Source organism: Tympanuchus pallidicinctus, unplaced genomic scaffold (genome assembly GCF_026119805.1).
Source record: "Tympanuchus pallidicinctus isolate F22 unplaced genomic scaffold, pur_lepc_1.0 scaffold6, whole genome shotgun sequence".
NCBI lineage: Eukaryota > Metazoa > Chordata > Aves > Galliformes > Phasianidae > Tympanuchus > Tympanuchus pallidicinctus.
The window spans coordinates 40,678,884-40,696,721 of record NW_026294780.1 but is presented as its reverse complement, the minus strand read 5'-3'; positions in this window follow the sequence as shown (position 1 = coordinate 40,696,721).

Below are 17,838 nucleotides of genomic sequence, written 5' to 3'. Positions count from 1 at the left end.
TCAATGATAGTTTCTCCAGTGACAGCATTTAATATCTTTTGATGGTAAGACTTGCCCTCTAATAAGCTGGGCCATTGTGGGTAAGTCATGTTTCTGTACCTCTATTCACCGTACTTATTTTTCCCAATCATCAGTTCACACATGATTTTTTTTTTTTTTAAATTGTGCAGGTAAAGTTAGAACATGTCTTACACACTGAACTGCATGTTTATGTTAATACTATTAATAATACTTGCTTGAATAAGATTTCAGGATCCTTTCCTTCGTTTACCAGGGCAGTGATGGTTCATTATACAAGCATGTTTGTGATACAGACTGCTGTCCTCTATGGCTGAAGCAGAGCTAATCCAATTAATTTGTTCATGAAAGACAAGCTAGTTTTAAGTAGGATCTAGCACAAAGAGGAAAGGACAGTTTTTTATTAACTTTCTCCCTTGTCTCAAGACATATTTATAGCTTTCTGCTCAAGCAGAAATAATGAAAATCTAAAACTACGACTACTTGCATGAAAAATCTTTTAGCTCTTGTGCATGTAAATAGATTAGACTGATGATTGAAAATGCTCTGTGCATTTCTTAAGGTTGAAACTTTAAGGACTTATAAAAACCCAATGTAGCAACATAACCTTATATGCAAAAGAGTGACTTTCATAATATGAGGCAGCGACATTATTAATTAAAGAGGCGGACACTGCATGAATATGTCAAAGTAAAATAACCTTCAGCTAGCAGAAACAGACTCGGTTATAGGTCAATTTTATTGTATTACAGAGGCAGATATTGTTTTTCACATTGCGTTAACAGAGATACCTGTGAGATACTCAAGGCAGGTTTTTGTTTAAAAAAATAGGAAAGCACATGTCAAGCCACAGTAGAGACAAAAAGAAACTGTGTGGTGGAACAAGGATATTTTCTCTACCTTTATAAAGACCCTTGCCAGTGCTGGCCTTAATGTATCTCTGAAATAAAAGTTGAACATGGCAAGGCAGAGTAAATTCACTTTTTGAAATGTTAAAGAACAAGCGCTGAGCACACGCATTTACTTAGGCACCAAGGGGCCATGAATTATTGGTAACTGCTCTCTCTACCAGGAGGCCTGCTACTGAACTGCAGACAGTGATGTCAGTCACTCCCTTTCTTGGGGCTTCCAAGTTGAAAATCTCCAGGGATATGCTGATAATGGAACAGACTTATCTATGTCCTGAAAATAATGACCACTTCATCTGAGTGTCTCACATAAAGTTCTTGCCTTCGTGATCATGACACTAGTGTCACCAGCAGGCTTAAAAAGCGGTGTGTGTGCTTCCACGGTAGGATGTAGCAGACACTTCAAGTTATACTGAGGCAGAAGTTGGGACACTGTTCTCAAATTTGTGATTGCATTGAGAGATGGGGTCATGCTCAGGGAGTTTAACTGTCTGTCTAAAACACCTGCCATGAGAAGCATTTGTCCAGTTATGAGCAAACTGGTTTCTCTAAGACTTGTGGTCCTCCTTGACCTTTATATATTGCAGCTACGAACTGGACAGATTTTAACCTGGATTTATTTGCCATGGGTATACCAATGTACAAATCCTTTGAAAAATTTTCAATGGGCAGCATCTGCACTTGTAATTTAGAACACTTCTTTTTGCAAAAACAAGCTGAACAGAATAGTACTGCACTGCCAGCTAATAATGTAGTCCAGCCTAGAACAGTGCTAATTAGCAGCTGTTGAAAACATTGATTGGTCGAAACATTGCTGTTAGGGAAAGTCTACACAAACCCACAATGCAGCCCAATGTACACAGTGCTCTGCTGCTCAGAATGTAATTTGGAATCAGGTCACTTTCTCATTATAAGCTCTTGACCTGCATTGGGCATGTTAAGTAAATATCATCAAAGATAATCCATACTAGAACAATTTTGCAGAGTATAATGTGGAATTCTACATTTCTAGTTGAGACTAATAAGCTATCAGAAAGTTGTATTCTTGACTTAGAGGTAATAATAGGGAAAAACAAACAAATGCTAAATTTCATTAGATTGTCTATATGCAGTCATAATAATCGCATAAAAAAAAAAAAAAAAGAAAAAAAATACAACCTTCAGATGAAAATGACGATTTTTTTCTGATTGAGAAATATATAGATTATATATGAAAGTATTTGAGCATTTCCACTAGTTAGAATCAGAATCACAGGAACAATACTGAAGATATGAAAAGCATCAGATGCATACAAGCTGAAATAGATTTGCTGTGATGGTGCCATGTTTGCTTGATGACTGCCTACTGGTTGAGAAGCTCTGAGTGTTGGAAGCAGCTTGTCTTTCACAGGTAAACATTTTTACACCTGTTGGGGAGGCCACCTGATAACCTAAGCATCTTTGTGCAAGCCTGAAGTCAGTGTTGTGTGATGAAGTGAGTGAACGAGTAAATGCTGCAAATGTGCACAACGTTTATCTAACCACACTGTAGAATGCAGAGTCTGTCCTGCTTGTAATTAATTCCCCTTGTGCTTTGATGTGCATCACTGTTGCTTTTCACTTGTACTGCTGGCTTAGGGTCATCAGCCACTGCTGATATTTGGACATTCATTTTCCCCTTGTCTTCCACAGCAGCAAAGTTTGTCCAAAGCTTTACAGCAAAGCATTTTCCAGCAGATGAATCCACTGTCCCCTTATGTAGTCAGGATGTGTTTAAAAACAATCACTCTGCTGCTATCTTTGCTCAGAACTGAAGAGATCTACAAAGGTTAGAAGTATTTAAATGATTGTTCTGGATATGCCTCATCAGTGTTAAGATGGCAGTCTTTCTTGATCTCACTTTAAGAAAGGACTTCCATTTTACTTTCTAGCTTGCAGTCCTGGCTCGTTTTCATACATCTCTCTCTCTCTCTGTTTGCTTGTTTGTTTGTTTTCAGCTATAACAACATTATGGATCCTTCATGCTCAGATTTTTGTGAGCATCTACTCTGACATTCTTCATAACACGTAACAGTGAATGGAAGAATTTGTTCTTGCATCAAGTCTGAAAGCTTTGATGGAACTGACGAAAACCTTTGAGAAAACACAGGGCCTTCAAATAGCACAGAGTCCAGTACACTGAAAAATTAATTCTTCCACTGATTGATTTCTTTCATTGTTAAAAATAATTTATTGCTAATCTAAATTTTTATTTTGTTTTCCTAGGCAGAGTACTTTGTTTTTTTTTTTTTTTTCTTTTTTTCTTTTATTTCTCTTTTTACGCAGAAAGATTTCCCTGATATATGTAGTAATCATATAAATCCATAAACTTGCCTATGCACGCTATGGGACTGAGCACTCTTCGGCTCTTAGAACAAGTCAAATTTCCCAGATCTCAGGTAGCTCTGTTTGTTCTTAACACTTCTGATTTGTCAATATTCACTTTTTCAGATCAAACTGTTCTAGAGCTTTAGCAGTTTACTCTTTCATTAACGTTGCTAATGGATAGACGGAGGGATAAATTGTTTGTGCTTACTCTCAGTATTATTTCTTATTTATGAATATGAATATGACTTGGCCTTTCAGCTGTTTCATCATATCAGGAGCTCGTGCTTGGAACATCATCCATTTATGACTTCAGAAACTGCACATTTTAAAATACCATTCATCCTTCTTGCAACTCTGACCTAAATTCCATTTTTACAGATGCTTGTCCTTAAATGTGATTATTTTAAAAGGCATGCTGCTCAGATGGTCTCATCTTGCTAAGTGAACCTGATCACTCTGTAGAGCTGACCTGTCCTAATCCTTATTTACCGCTTCACTGATTTTGTGTAGTTCACAGACCTTACCAGCAATGATATTTTCTTTCAGATCACTGATAATGATATCGACTAATGTGGAGCCAAGAATAGATCACAGTGGGATCTGATTAAAAACATTCCTAGTAGATGATAACTTATCAATTAGCTTTACTATCAAACATTTTTATTCCATTCGAAGTGTAACACTTTTTTTTTTCTTTTTTTTTTTTTTTTTTTTTTTTCCTAATAGAGCCAATTTGCTAATCAGAATGTGATGAGCTACTTGGACAAAGTATGTTCTCTCAGATAACTTTGTCACTCAAATTTGTAATCTCAACAGGACATAATTTCTGTAGATGAAATCTGTTTCCCATTAAACTCTATTCATTAGCATTAATGTTACTGTTATTTTTGTTTCTTTTTGCAAGCATAGAGTGAGCCTGCAACTTCACACTTCACTAAACATTCTCCAGTGCAACCTTGGTGGGAGAGTGATGACTGCTCCAAGAAGCTGATTCAAGGTCCTTTCTTGGATCAATTTACAGTGATTGGCTGAACACTGTTAAATGCTTTGTTCTTAGTCCTAAGACTGGAACATCCATACCTTTTCAGATTTTTTTTTCATTGTTTTTTTATTTCTTAATACAAAATACACAGGAATAATACATCAGTATATGTAAGTAGGAAAAATTAGCACTGGATTTTACAGTCTTCAGTTTTTTTTTGTTTTTTTTTTTTTTCTTTTTGAGTAAATAATCTACAAGAAAACTGAATCGCAACTATTTCTTGCAATCAATATAAGTTCTTCATAATAGGCTTAGTAAAAGCATTAAATTGTAAGGACTTTCAACTTTCATCCCCTACCCTTCTTAGTTTGGCCCCAAACACCACTTCAAAATGACATTTCTGGATCAGGAAATCCATGAGCCACAAATTGCTGGAGGCTGAGAAAGTGTCATTCTATGCTTGACCTATTTTACTCCTGTCTATAGGCATCTGCTACTAGGCTATTGTTGGAGACAAACTGTTGGGTATTTAGTTTAACCCAGTTTGTCATCCTTGTGGTCTCCATTTCTCTTTTTGATAATTCAAATATATTCTTTAAACATCAGTATGAGATTGCTTCCTGCATAAGTTTTCATAGCCTGACTACTCAGGATACACACAGAATCTCATGGTCTCATGGTACATATTTTCCCTTTTTCTGGAGCTACAAATTCAGTGTACATTAAATGCAGGGATATTCTGTTTAAATTTTTTGGTACTGAGAAATCAATTTGCCCTCAAATACACTCCGATTTTCTTCATGTTTTCACCAGAGAGAATAGCTATCATTTGCTCCATATATATTTTTTTTCAGTGAGCAGCAAAAATTTTGTGTGGAAAAAAAGAACAACATAAAAGCCAGAAGAAAGTGGTGGAAGATATTAATCTGTATTAATGGAGGGCGTTATTATCCATCAGGCTTGTAAGAAGGCAACTTAAGTAAAAAACATGCTTTTTTTGTGGCCCAAGTTATGTCCTGATGGATGCACATATTAGTGCAATGGTACCCCTGCATTCAAGGCTTGAGGGCACTTTTGTATGTTAACTTTTAATACAGTTCTCATGAGATTCAAGCCATTCAGTGTCAGGCTTTGATTAGATATATATGTTTTCTTCAGCAGTAGATCCATCTGGTCTTTTTCACCATTCTTGCATTATACTCAGCTGAAAACTGGAGCAAATTTAGTATGCCACACATTTAAAATTTAATAAAATAATCTATTATCTCCTGTTTTCTGTGTCTCTTGGTTGGAAATAGCCAAGACATCAAGGTATATGCAGACATAGCAGTAAAAAAACACAAAATCAAATGAGCACATTCTACCAAAAATGCAACACAGTCATTGTCTCATGAGTGCTTTTCAATCCAGGCTACTGGCTTGCAATTATTGCCAAGATGTACTGAAGAAGAGTGTTATATTTCTATGTATCTGTACTTATTCAGCTGTAGACTGTGACAAAACAAACAAACAAACAAACAAACGATTCCCTAAGATAGAGGCAGAATTCAGAACTGAACTAAAATTTCTTTCTCAGTATTATTACCCTTAGAGAAAAGTGAACTATTCCCCTTAGAGAAAGTAATATTTTATACTCAGTCTTTCTACATTTTATTCAAATATTTATCTGCATGGTTCTCAATAATCTAAACATTTCCACTTTCTACTTTTTCTATTCACAAGCATGAGTGGAGAACACTGCTAAACATTCAAAACTATGTATCATTGCTACTGAACGCAGTAGCAGAGTGATTTCTTTTCAGTAAAAGGATACAATCATTTAAATTTATTTTCCTTCCTATGAACCTTAATCAGAGAGATAAGTGTGGCAGCCTGGCAAGAAAACAAGAATTTTTAACATTGTTTAATGAAGTTAAAACAGATCAGATGTAAACATGAGGTGGCTGTCCTGCAAATCTTTATGCACATGGATAATTTTGCAATTGTGCAAATATTTGGCTGTGTGTGTCAAACATACAAGATGTTTCGTGACAAATGTTTGGCCCTTCAGAAAGTAAGAAAGAAGGAAGAATTGTGTTCACCTTTTTTTTTTTTTTGGATGGGAAATAAGAAACATCTATGTAATTCCAGAACAGTTTTTGTTGAATTACTAGCCAACATTGGATTTCATTTATATTTTCTTTCTTTCTTTATTGTCTCCAGCTCTCTGTCATCTCCTAAGTGCTGGGGGTAGTCTTATGTAATGTAAGAAAGAAAACTTATGACCTTGACTTAGAAATCCTTGCCTAATAGTGGCAAGAGAGAAGTGATACATTAGTTGTAAGTCCAGTATAAAAACTCAAATGTTCTGGTTAAGCTGCAAGAGGGAACTTGGCTCTTTAGCCTTGGACACATAATGATGATACAGATGTAAAACAAACAAAAAAACCCTATGAGTTAATTTTTATAAATTACTATATATATATATATATTGTTTTCTAGTCTAAAGATTATTCAATTGCTTTACATTTTTTATAAAATGTATCTATTACTCATTACTAGTTATCAATCAAATCAAACAAATTTTCTTATTTTTCAGGTACAAATCCGAATTTCTTAATGGTCAAATGCAATATTTTAAATTTTGTCAGTTTAAATACTCCTTGATGAAGAAGTTGAACTAGTACCTGATTAGAATAAAATCTAAATTGATATTGTTCTCAAGTTTTGAGAAAAGAATGAGAATTTCAAAAGAAAATAGGACATTTATATTGCTAACCTGAGAAATCCAGATAAACATAGAAATCATCTGGCCTGAGGTAACTAGCAGAGAGAATTCTACGACTATTCTCCTACCCATGAACCTTATACAGAGATATAAGTGTGGCAGCCTGGCAAGAAAACAAGAATTTTTAACACTGCTTAATAGTTCCATGTGTTCTTTTTCATACTCTCTTACAGTGATGCAGTTAGTAAATTGAATGTTTATTTTTACTCAAAAGTCTAGTGGGAATCAGATTTGACCTTTTCCCAATAAGACATAGAAAGTAGGTAGACTAATAGTTTCAAAGTTTCTATGCATCTTCCATTGGTGAATGGAGTTAAATGTACCTGGTGACCAGTCATGAGCACTGTCCTCCAGGGATCATACAGGCCTGTCCTGTTTGATAACTTTATTGATGACCTGGATGAGGGCATTGAATGCACTCTCAGTAAGTTTGCAGAAGGCACCAAGTTTGGACAAAGTGTTGGTTTGCCTAGGAAACGGAAGGTCCTAGAGAGCAGTCTGGACAGGCTGGATAGCTGGGCTGAGTTCAATGGGATGAAGTTCAATAAGCCCAAGTGCTGGTCCTGCACTTTGGTGACAACAACACCAGGCAACACTACAGGTTTGGGGCAGAGAATGTGGAAGACTGTGAAGAGGAAATAGACTTGGAGGTGTATTGGTCAATGCTCTGCTGAGCGTGAGTCCAGCAGTGTGCCCAGGAGGCCAAGAAGGCCAATGGCATTCTGGATTGTATCAGAAACAGTGTTGTGAGCAGGAGCAGGGAAATGATTGTCCCCCTGTACTCAGCTCTGGTGAGGCTGCACCTTAAGTACTGTGTTCAGTTTTGGGCCCCTCACTGCAAGAAAGGCATGGAGATCCTGGAGTGTTTTTAGAAGCGGGCAACAAAGGTGTGAGGGATGTGGAGGACAGATCTGATGAGAAATGGCTGAGGGAGCTGGGATTGTTTAGTCTGCAGAAGTGGTGAATTTTTAATTATTTATTTTTAAAAAAATCTCCATCTGATAGCTATACTCAAATATTTAGAAACAACAATGCAAACAACTAAAGTTCCCGAAGATAGACTCCAAGAAATCTTTCAGTAGCTACAAGTGGATTTCATGGAAATTTGCATTTCTGAAATTCGGACTATTTCCCTAGTGCCATAAAGTGGCATTAGAAATTAAGTTTAGGCCTGTACTATTTTTGTAAGTTGATAAAAAAGATCAAATTAAGAAAATCAGCCAACATAGATCTCTCTTCAGACAGCCAGGCTAAGCAATCTTTAAAAGTGGTGAGGTTTTCAGAGGTTATGTTTTGCCTACAGGGGAAATGTTATTTTTTCCTAAACAAAGAGTCAAATATGCAAATTTAGCAAAGTAAAGCTTTATTAAGAATTTTAGATCTTTATTTCTTTCCATATTCTTACTGTTCATATAACATTTTAGTTAACTGAAAATAAAACAGAATTTAGGAGGCAGTGATGTTTCAAGCTTGAGGTGCAGTCTATTTTCTGCCATATGGTGTTTTTGTTTTTATCACCATCTTTGGAACAAAGGGTAGAACTCCCTAACTTGTTTGTTTTCATGTTAAATTATTTTTTTTTCCAGACGATCTAAATGCTTGACTTAAATCCCTTAAGTTTCATTACTTTTTTCCCTTACTTTTCATTGTTGTTCTGAGTTGCTTTCACATATTCAACACTGCACAAAATACCCATTTGTAATTATGTTTAACCTTTGTAAAGCCTCTGGGTAAAGTCTACTCATTAATCTTTAACCTGGCAAGCCTTGGGGGTGGTAGAATTGGCACAGCCATGTATTAGAGGCTCAGAGACCACAGACTAGAGGTACAAAAGGGATAATTAAGAGGTGGCATGAGAGGAAATGAAACAAAACTAAAGGGATATGATCATATTATGGTACATGTCAGACAGTAGTAAGGACAACGGAATGCAAATTCCTATAGTCATGGATCAAAAAATAAATGAGGCAGTATATTTTTCAAAAGAAAACCAATTTTGTGATCTCCTTTTTTAGGCAAGCACAGATAATGTTTGCTAAATTAGATCTCAAAGATCATTAATAGCCATACAGCATGGATGCATGGTTAGTTTTTAATAGAATGCCCTTAGTTATCTTCTGTGTATTTGTTCTTGACAAACATGCTGCCTCTCAGTAACTGTAAATGGTTCCTGCTAATATATGTCATGGAAAAAAACCTCATCTGGACAGATGCCATTCTATAGCAAAAGGACGAGTCTTGCCAGTAGCTACCAGGTTGTGAGAAATGCCTGGCTTCTGGGCAGCTTCTCTGTGCTGATCTTTTCATGGGCTCACAGTTCAGGTGATAATCAAGGTTGCCTGAAGGGAATGAGATGTTCAGAATCTGTGGAAAAGGAGTTAGTGCTAGGATTCAAAACACTGGCTTTGATAAACGTTTATGTTTTCTCCAGCACCTTATCAGAGAGTTCTTTGACATTGTTGAAGTTGCTCTGTTTGTTGTCTCTAAGGACAAGGCGCTGTCACCTTTTTGAGTGTCTACTGCATGACAGGTATCTAATTGTAAGTTAATGAATTATTCGATTGACCACAGTAACTTCCTCATTTGATAAAAGTCCTCCCTTACTACCATTCACAGTCTGATATCTTCCAACCAATCCCTAAAACTGAGGCATTAAGCAGTGATTTTCCCTTGTTCTCTGTAAAATATCTTCATCGTTCTGTTGTGATATTTAGACTTAGCTGCAGGGGTTGGGTTTCCCTTAAAGAAAATGTCATTTTGTGCTTACGTAAGCCTTCAGTATATGACTAAATAAAACAACACTGTCATGCATTCATAAGTTGATAACATTTGAACTAGTAAGTACTACATAATAGAAGGATGGGGTCGAATGAAAACCCAGCGTTACCTACATATAGGTTTTTATATCCGCTTTCACAGCAAGTGAGGATTGCTTTCTCAGTAGTTCAAACAGCTTCTGTTTGCATTGCAGTGTAGAAGCTGTTCAGAAGACGGGTGCATCATGGACTTTTGTACCCAGCCCTCATGCATGGAACAAAATATCCCTATCATCTGCAGCAGAGTGAATTTGCAGTTTTGATTGTAGTTGCTTGAGGAAAGGCCTCACTTGCATTCCATCAGGTAGAAGCATACTGGAAACCAATCCTGTATCTGAATACGTATATAACAGAATTAAGGGTATTTCAGAGCAAACAAACATAAATTGCTCTGAAAGGAATGCCTCCTGCGTTTTTCTGTAGAAACTACTACCACAGATATGACAACACTATTGAATAGAACAAATTCTCTCTTACAAAATACTGTTTTTCAATATAGTCAACAACATTAGCAGATTTGTGCAGATGAACTGATTGAGATGCTTTTCCTTACACAGTATATATAGGCAGCCAGAACATGGTCTTTTGCATCACTGTCATCACTGCTGAAATGCACCACCCACTGCCTCAGTGTGCTCACATCCACTGTTTGCTCTCCATAAACACTCACCAAGTGTAGAGGAATGTCAGTGACTGCCATTTTTTTCCCCATGGAAGAATTTGATGACGCATCTTTGCTTCATACGCACTTCCATGTCAGACATAATTGTCAGACTGCCCCTCTGCTACCATCTGTCACATAGCAGCATGTAATGGGGTATTGGTTGGAAGGTTCATTCTCTACTGCCACACCACCAACATCTGCCTCTAACTTTGTGCATGAGCATAATAAAATATGAAGCAGCCACCATAATATAAGAGACATTACTCTCAGAGAGGCTCTTGTACTACAGAAATTTAAATTTAAAACCACAGGGCAAGTAAAATATTTGTGCCCAAAGAGGAAAGAATCTCTTTTGTACATACTAATGTGTTTTTCTAGTTGATATCCAATAATAGTTAACAGATAATGCTAAAGAGTAAAAGAAAAAAAAAAAAAAGAGAGAGAGAAATAATTGCAGCTGTGAAAAAAATGCATCTTAATATGTTTTTCTCAATGGCAAGTACTGGAATTGGAATTATAATTAAATATTCCATTAAAAATTACAGCAGAACTATGAATTAACTGACAAAAGGCACATCACCACTTTCCTTTAGAAGAGTTTAGATCGGGTGGCATAACACAAAATATGTGGAAGGAATCAATTTTACACACAGAGTGCATAAAAAAATTTAACTACACAGACACTCCAATATGAGAATGGCAGCAGAAACTAAGGGTTGAATGTTTTGAATCCATGCATAGTAAAGTATGGCATGTGTATGGGCAACTAAATTTTTTTTTTTTTTTTTTTGTTAATAATGGAAATTTTCTCTGTGTCTCTAAAATTATTTTACAGGCTTTTTAAAACCAAAGCTTAATATTTCAAAAGTCCAGGCTTCAGAAGCATACTTACGAGACACATTTACTATGAACAATTAATTTTAAAAAGTAAAAATATAAGGGAAAAAAAGATGAGATACTGTAAAGACATTATTTTAATTTTCTTTAAAGATGTAAACCTTATCTACTGAGAAGTACTCCATTTTGTTGGTTTATAGGAAGCCTCAACTCATTTGAATTTTGTTATATTAAAGAGTCAATTCAAAATAAAACCAGTTTAACACAATAAAGAATCATGTCTTGGCATTCAGAAGATCAGCGTAAATAGAAATACCCATTTTTCTTCTTTCTTTTCTTAACCCAGTAATTTTCATTCCTTAATGAGATAGAGAACATGTGTAGGTCCTACTTGTAGGATTTGCTCATCTTTCTCAGCCCTTCAGGGCTCCCAAGAGTAACTAAGTCAAATCTAATCAACAAATTCTTACTAAATTTAACAAATAACTAGGAGATACTAAAGTCAGAATAACGGATACAGTCAATACATGAACTCACATTATAACTGTAAGGCAATTATGGGAAAGAAAAATAGGTCAGAAGAAAATAAGGCAGAATATGCTGTGTTTATAATGCTGTATTTATTAGCTGTCTGGTTCAGCTACTTTATCTCTTTCTAATAATCTGTGTAAATAAGACTAGTAATGCCATATTCTTTCATTCCCGCATTAGTGACAATTTTCATTGCTTAATGAGATCGAATGTTTCTAGATTCTACATATGTATACTCAGTTTCTTCAGCCCTTCGGGGCATTTTCTTTCCCATGATAAAAAGAAAATCCTCCAAGAATAATAAACAATTTGTAGTGAATTCGGCAAATAAGCAAGATAAATGTGTTATGCTTTAAATTTTTAAGTTATAATAAAATTGCTCTTAAAAACCACAACATAAATCTCTTCTTGAGATGTGATATGGCATGAATCAGTATACTGGTTGTTATATCCAGAGTCTACACATTATTGGCTACTGATGGACACAGAATATTAGATTTCATAAAACTGTCATGATAAATACAGTGGTAAATACTTTGTTACTCAGAATATGAGAAGGTTTTTTCTTTTTCTTTTCCTTTTCCTTTTCTTTTTCTTTTCCTTTTCCTTTTTCTATTTCTTCTTCTCTTTTTCTTTTTCTTTTTCTTTTTCTTTTTCTTTTTCTTTTTCTTTTTCTTTTCTTTTTCTTTTCTTTTTCTTTTTCTTTTTCTTTTTCTTTTTCTTTTTCTTTTTCTTTTTCTTTTTCTTTTTCTTTTTCTTTCTCTTTCTTTCCCTTTTCCTTTTCCTTTTCCTTTTCCTTTTTCTTTTCCTTTTTCTTTTCCTTTTCCTTTTCCTTTTCCTTTTCCTTTTCCTTTTTCTTTCTTTCTCTTTTTCTTTCTTTTTTTTTTTTAAATGACTAGTATTTATATTTATAAATAATTACATCAATTATATTTTAAATTGATTATACAATGTGAAATTGTGCACTCTCTTCCCTCTGTTTTTTTTTCAACATTCACATAGAGCTGTTTACATGTAACTTCCTTATATTTGATTCTCTTGGTCTTCTTAAATGAGTGGTCCTACCAACAAAACAGATCCTATAAATACCAATTCAATAATAGTAGTAAAATCATTAAATGATAGAACAAGTATCTTTTCAAGGCTCTGTGGTAGACTCCCCAAAATAAACTTACTGTCAAACCAAGAGATTATTTGTTTGCAGTGGAAAAGCAATAGAAGGGGAAACATTAAGACCTGGATGCAGACTGAAATAACATAGAAGCCAGTTGAAAACATAGGACCAGCAAGACTGGGACCATCCAAAGTTGAACATTCTACCCTGGATGGTCATAATTCTCATGAGAAAGGATGTCTGAGCAAATTCACAGAGTCGACCATCCACAAGTCATGAACTGATGCACAGAAAAATGGGAAGAGGAGGGAGGATTGGATGCTTCTAGTGTTGCTGTTAGCCTAGCAAAAGAATCAAAAAGTCTTAAAAAAATAGAAAATATGAATAATGGATCCACCTTTTCACTTTTAAATATTAATTCCTGGAAATTAAATGTATTTAGGTATTTTTACAGCTAACGGATGCATCCTACCTTTGTGCCACCCCTTCTCAGCTCTGTATTGTATATTTTTATGTTTCTTAAACATTGCTCTCAGTGGTTATCTGTGTAATTTGAAGTCTCTTTAAAACAGAAATGCTTTTTTTTTTGCTGCCCTTAATCTACATTTTAATTCTTTTCAATCATTTCTTATTCACATGAATCAGTTAAATACACGAAAAAAGAATGATTTGTCTCTGATGATTCTGATTAAGTTAATACATATTTCATTATCACACGTTATAAGTACCTTTCAAAGTAGCTTTACCCACTTCTATGCTCAATACCTACGACTCCTATATTTTGACCCAGCTCCTTACTTAGGGTTTGTCTCCCTCTGCATGGTTTAGCAAGGTGATGTGGAGTTCTGACATCTTCGTGTTAGACCGCTGCCAATTTCAGTTTAACGTGGCCATGTGTGATCTGCTGTCCTGCCCTGTCATTGCTTTCACCTCTGCTCTTTTTTCTTCTGTCACTGTTAACAACATTGTCACATTTCTGATTATTCAGCTCCATTAATAATCCATTCCTGTTAACCCTTTATTCTCTGTGGATTTGTACAGGTAAGCTACTTCCAAGTACTCTGTCTTCCTCACCCACATAATTTCCAGGATGTGGTCACTCTTATTTCTATCCTTAGGAATTCTTGAGTTAGGTAGCTAAGTTTGACCTAGTAAGTCTAACATCTTTTTAAAATCACTGAGAGCAAAATGAGGTTTAACCTCATCTATCTTAAATGTGTATTTTAAATTGAGACCAACTGACCCCATATAGTATCAGTTCCTCTCCATGTACCGACAGGGAGTGTCAGGTAATCTGTTTGAACTTGGAAATCTCAGATGTCTAAATTTGGAGCACATGACTTCTGATCTTTTTGGGGACAGCTCTGCCAACTACTACACTAAATCAGAGATTACTTTGCTATAATAAGGTATAAAAGTATTTCTGTTGGGTTAGTTACTGTCCACCTCAGCATAACAGTACCTTTTCTGTTGTTGCCTTTAGATTTTATTTTATAATGCATCCTCTGATATTGACTGAATAACTGTAATTGATCCAGAATCATATGTAGCCATGTCTACAGGTGACAGCATGATTATAGGTAGATTGAAGCCATAGCCAGTCAGTAATATCTTTCATTCCTTGGGTTTACTTGAGACCTTTGGCATCTGAGCAGGAATACTTTGAAAGTGTAGATGTATACAGCTTACTAGTAATAGTAATGCCTTCTCTTTATTTCCATGGATACTACCACAGATACAAAGAGCACAATAATGCTATTTGATGGAATAAACACTCAGCAATAAAGCATTGTTTTTCAACATAGTCAAAATCCTTAACCGATTTGTGCAGATGAACTGATTGAGATGGTTTTCCTTTTCTGACATGCAGCTGTGCATGGCCATCCAGAAAATGGTTTATTTTTCATATTGCTATTGCCACTGCTGAAATGCACTGCTCATGACCTGTCAGGGAGGTTCAACCTATTCTGCCATACAAACAACAATACTCTCTGATGTTGTGAGCTGACATAATAAAAAAAGGAGGCATTACTTTTGGAAGTCCTCATATTTAGTTCGCTATCAGTCAAACTATTTCACAGTTTTTGATAACTGTAATTGATTAATTAAGCAAGTTGGAATGCATATCAGTAGTAGCATAACCTATTAAAATAATAGACCATTCTGGTCAGTGGGACAGACAAGACGGTAGACTGAAAACTCTCTGAACTGCCTGATTTGAAGTCCATCTGGAGACCAGCCACGAGCATTTTGTCTGAGATTTAATAATGATTCTGATACTGTTTTAACATAGAATAATAGAATAGGGACCCACAAAGACCACCAAGTCCTTGCTCTACACATGACCACCCTAAAATCAAACCATCCACCTGCTAACATTGTCTTACTGTTTTGAAATGCTTTTTGAACTAGGACTTTGGGACCACTGCCCTGGGGAGCCTGTTCCAGTGGCTGATCACTCTCTCAGTGAAGAATGTTTTCCCAATAACCACTTCACTCTCCCCTGACACAGCTCCATGCCATTCCCTTGGGTTCTGTCACTGCCACCATAGTGCAAAGCTCAGGGCTGCACCTCTGCTCCCCATGAGGAGCTGCAGCCACCATCAGGCCTCCCCTCAGCTCCTCTGCTCTGGGCTGAGCAAACCAAAGGGCCTTAGCTGCTCCTGATATGTCTTTCCCCCTAGGCCATTCACTATCTTTGTAGCCCTTTCTTTGGATGATCTCTAATAGTTTCATGTCCTTCTTATATTGCGGTACCCAAATCTGTACACTGTATTTGAAATGAGGCTGCACCGGTGTTGAGCAGAGTGGGACAGTCTCTTCCACTGATCAGCTAGCAATGCTGTGCCTTATAATCCCAAGGATAAGGCTGGTCCCTTTGGCTGCCAGACTACCTTTGTGGTCATGGATGATGAGACCAAATATACCCACAGAAAGTTTGAAGAGAACACAAAGCTATTGATAGTGCAATTACGCTGCTAATCAAAGGGACCTCCATAGGCTCTAGAAATGTGTAAAGGGGAACATCACAGAGTTTAATAAAGGAAATTGCTAAGTCCTGCATCTGGGAAGCAAAAACTGTACAAGTTGGGATCCGAAGGACTGGAAAGTACTTTTTCAGAAAATGTCTCAGATGTCCTAATGTAGCATGTTGAACGTGAGCCAACAGTATGCCCTGACAGCAAAGAAAGCCAACAGGGAGAAGTGTTGCCAGCAGCCCAAGGGAGGTAACCCTTCTCCTCAGCACTGCTGAATTCCACCTAGGATGCTGAGCTCTTGGACTCTCCAGTACGAGTGAGATGAGGACATACTAGGTAGACTACACAAGGACTACTGAGATGATTTAGGAACTGCTGTATCTGTCATATGAGGAAATACTAAGGGAGCTGGGACTGTAAATCTCTGCTGAATCTTATCAGTGTGTAAATACCTAATGGGAAGGAATAAAGAAGGCACAGACTGACTTGTACTAGAGAAATGCAATGACAGAACAAGAGATAACAGGCAAATTTCACAATACACAATAGTTAAACTGAACAAAGGAAAATTTTTACAGTGATGTTGGTCAATCACTGGCACAGGCTTCCTAGAGGTGTTTTGGAATCGCCACCTCATGAGACATTCCAAATCTGACACCAATCTTGGCAACCTGCTCTAGTTTATCAGTTGAAGATAGAAAGGAGGTATAGACAATCTCTAGAGGTCCCTGCTAACCTTAACCATCCTGTTATTATGTGGAAAAAAAATAAAAATAGAATGTAACAGTAAGTGTAAAATCTCAGTTGACATGGGGTAATAAGTCATAGAAGCATCATATCTGCACTATCATTACAAAGTGCTTGAAGTGGTAGTGTCAAGCAAGGGTCACAGATAGCAACATTGTGCAATACTACATAGGACAGTTTCATTGATTTAATCTTGCAATACTTTAGACAGTAACATCTTATCAATCCACATTACTTTTAAATAGAGCTTATGTTTTGTCTGCTCTTACAACAGAAGTTTTTATTAATTATATGGAAATTGATACATTTTTTTTCATTTTGTACGTTCATTTCAGAATACGAGCCCCGGGTTATAGTCTGATCAAAACTCTGTCAACTTTGTTTCTGACATGGCAAAATGGCATGAGATTTATTAGATTGGAACATGAAAATTAGCACTGTAGCACATGTGAGTGCATGACTAGTTCTGTTAAGAAACATAATGCATATCCCCATACGTGGTACAAGATGCTTGTGCAATTAATTCTTTGGACTTACGGTAATAGCAAAGGTTAATCTAGTTATCTGCAGACTTGTTAACATATTTACCAGAGGTTCAGCAACAGTTTGTCTTATTAATTACCTTAATTTAGAGACATACCTCTTGAAAACTTTAAAATACATGAAGTTTAAAATTTTCTATATCAAGCTCGCAGTACACTTTTTTTTTTTTTTTTTTTTTTTTTTTTTTTTTTTTTACTAACAGGGATCTTACTGTTGAAAAATCGGCAGCATCCAATGACTTCAGTTAAACTAAACTTCCTTTTTTTTCATTCAGATTGATTTGATGTTAATTCATCTTTACATAAAAGCTTTTCTTTTATTCTTCATAGGATTTTTCAGCTTTCTTTGTACTACTAACTGCAGCTACTATTTTTTTCAGCAGGGCCTCAGTAGTGATAAACATCATTGCCTCAGCTGTGGCACAGGAGTTTTTAACTGGCATGTGAATGGGTATGTAAACTCCTAGGATTATTATCTACAGATTGGATTTTGATTGTACTTGTCCATTTATTGTATCTCTCACCCTTTTTATTTGCGATACAAATATAACTACAGTAATGAAGCAAGAATTGTTCTTTATAGGCTAA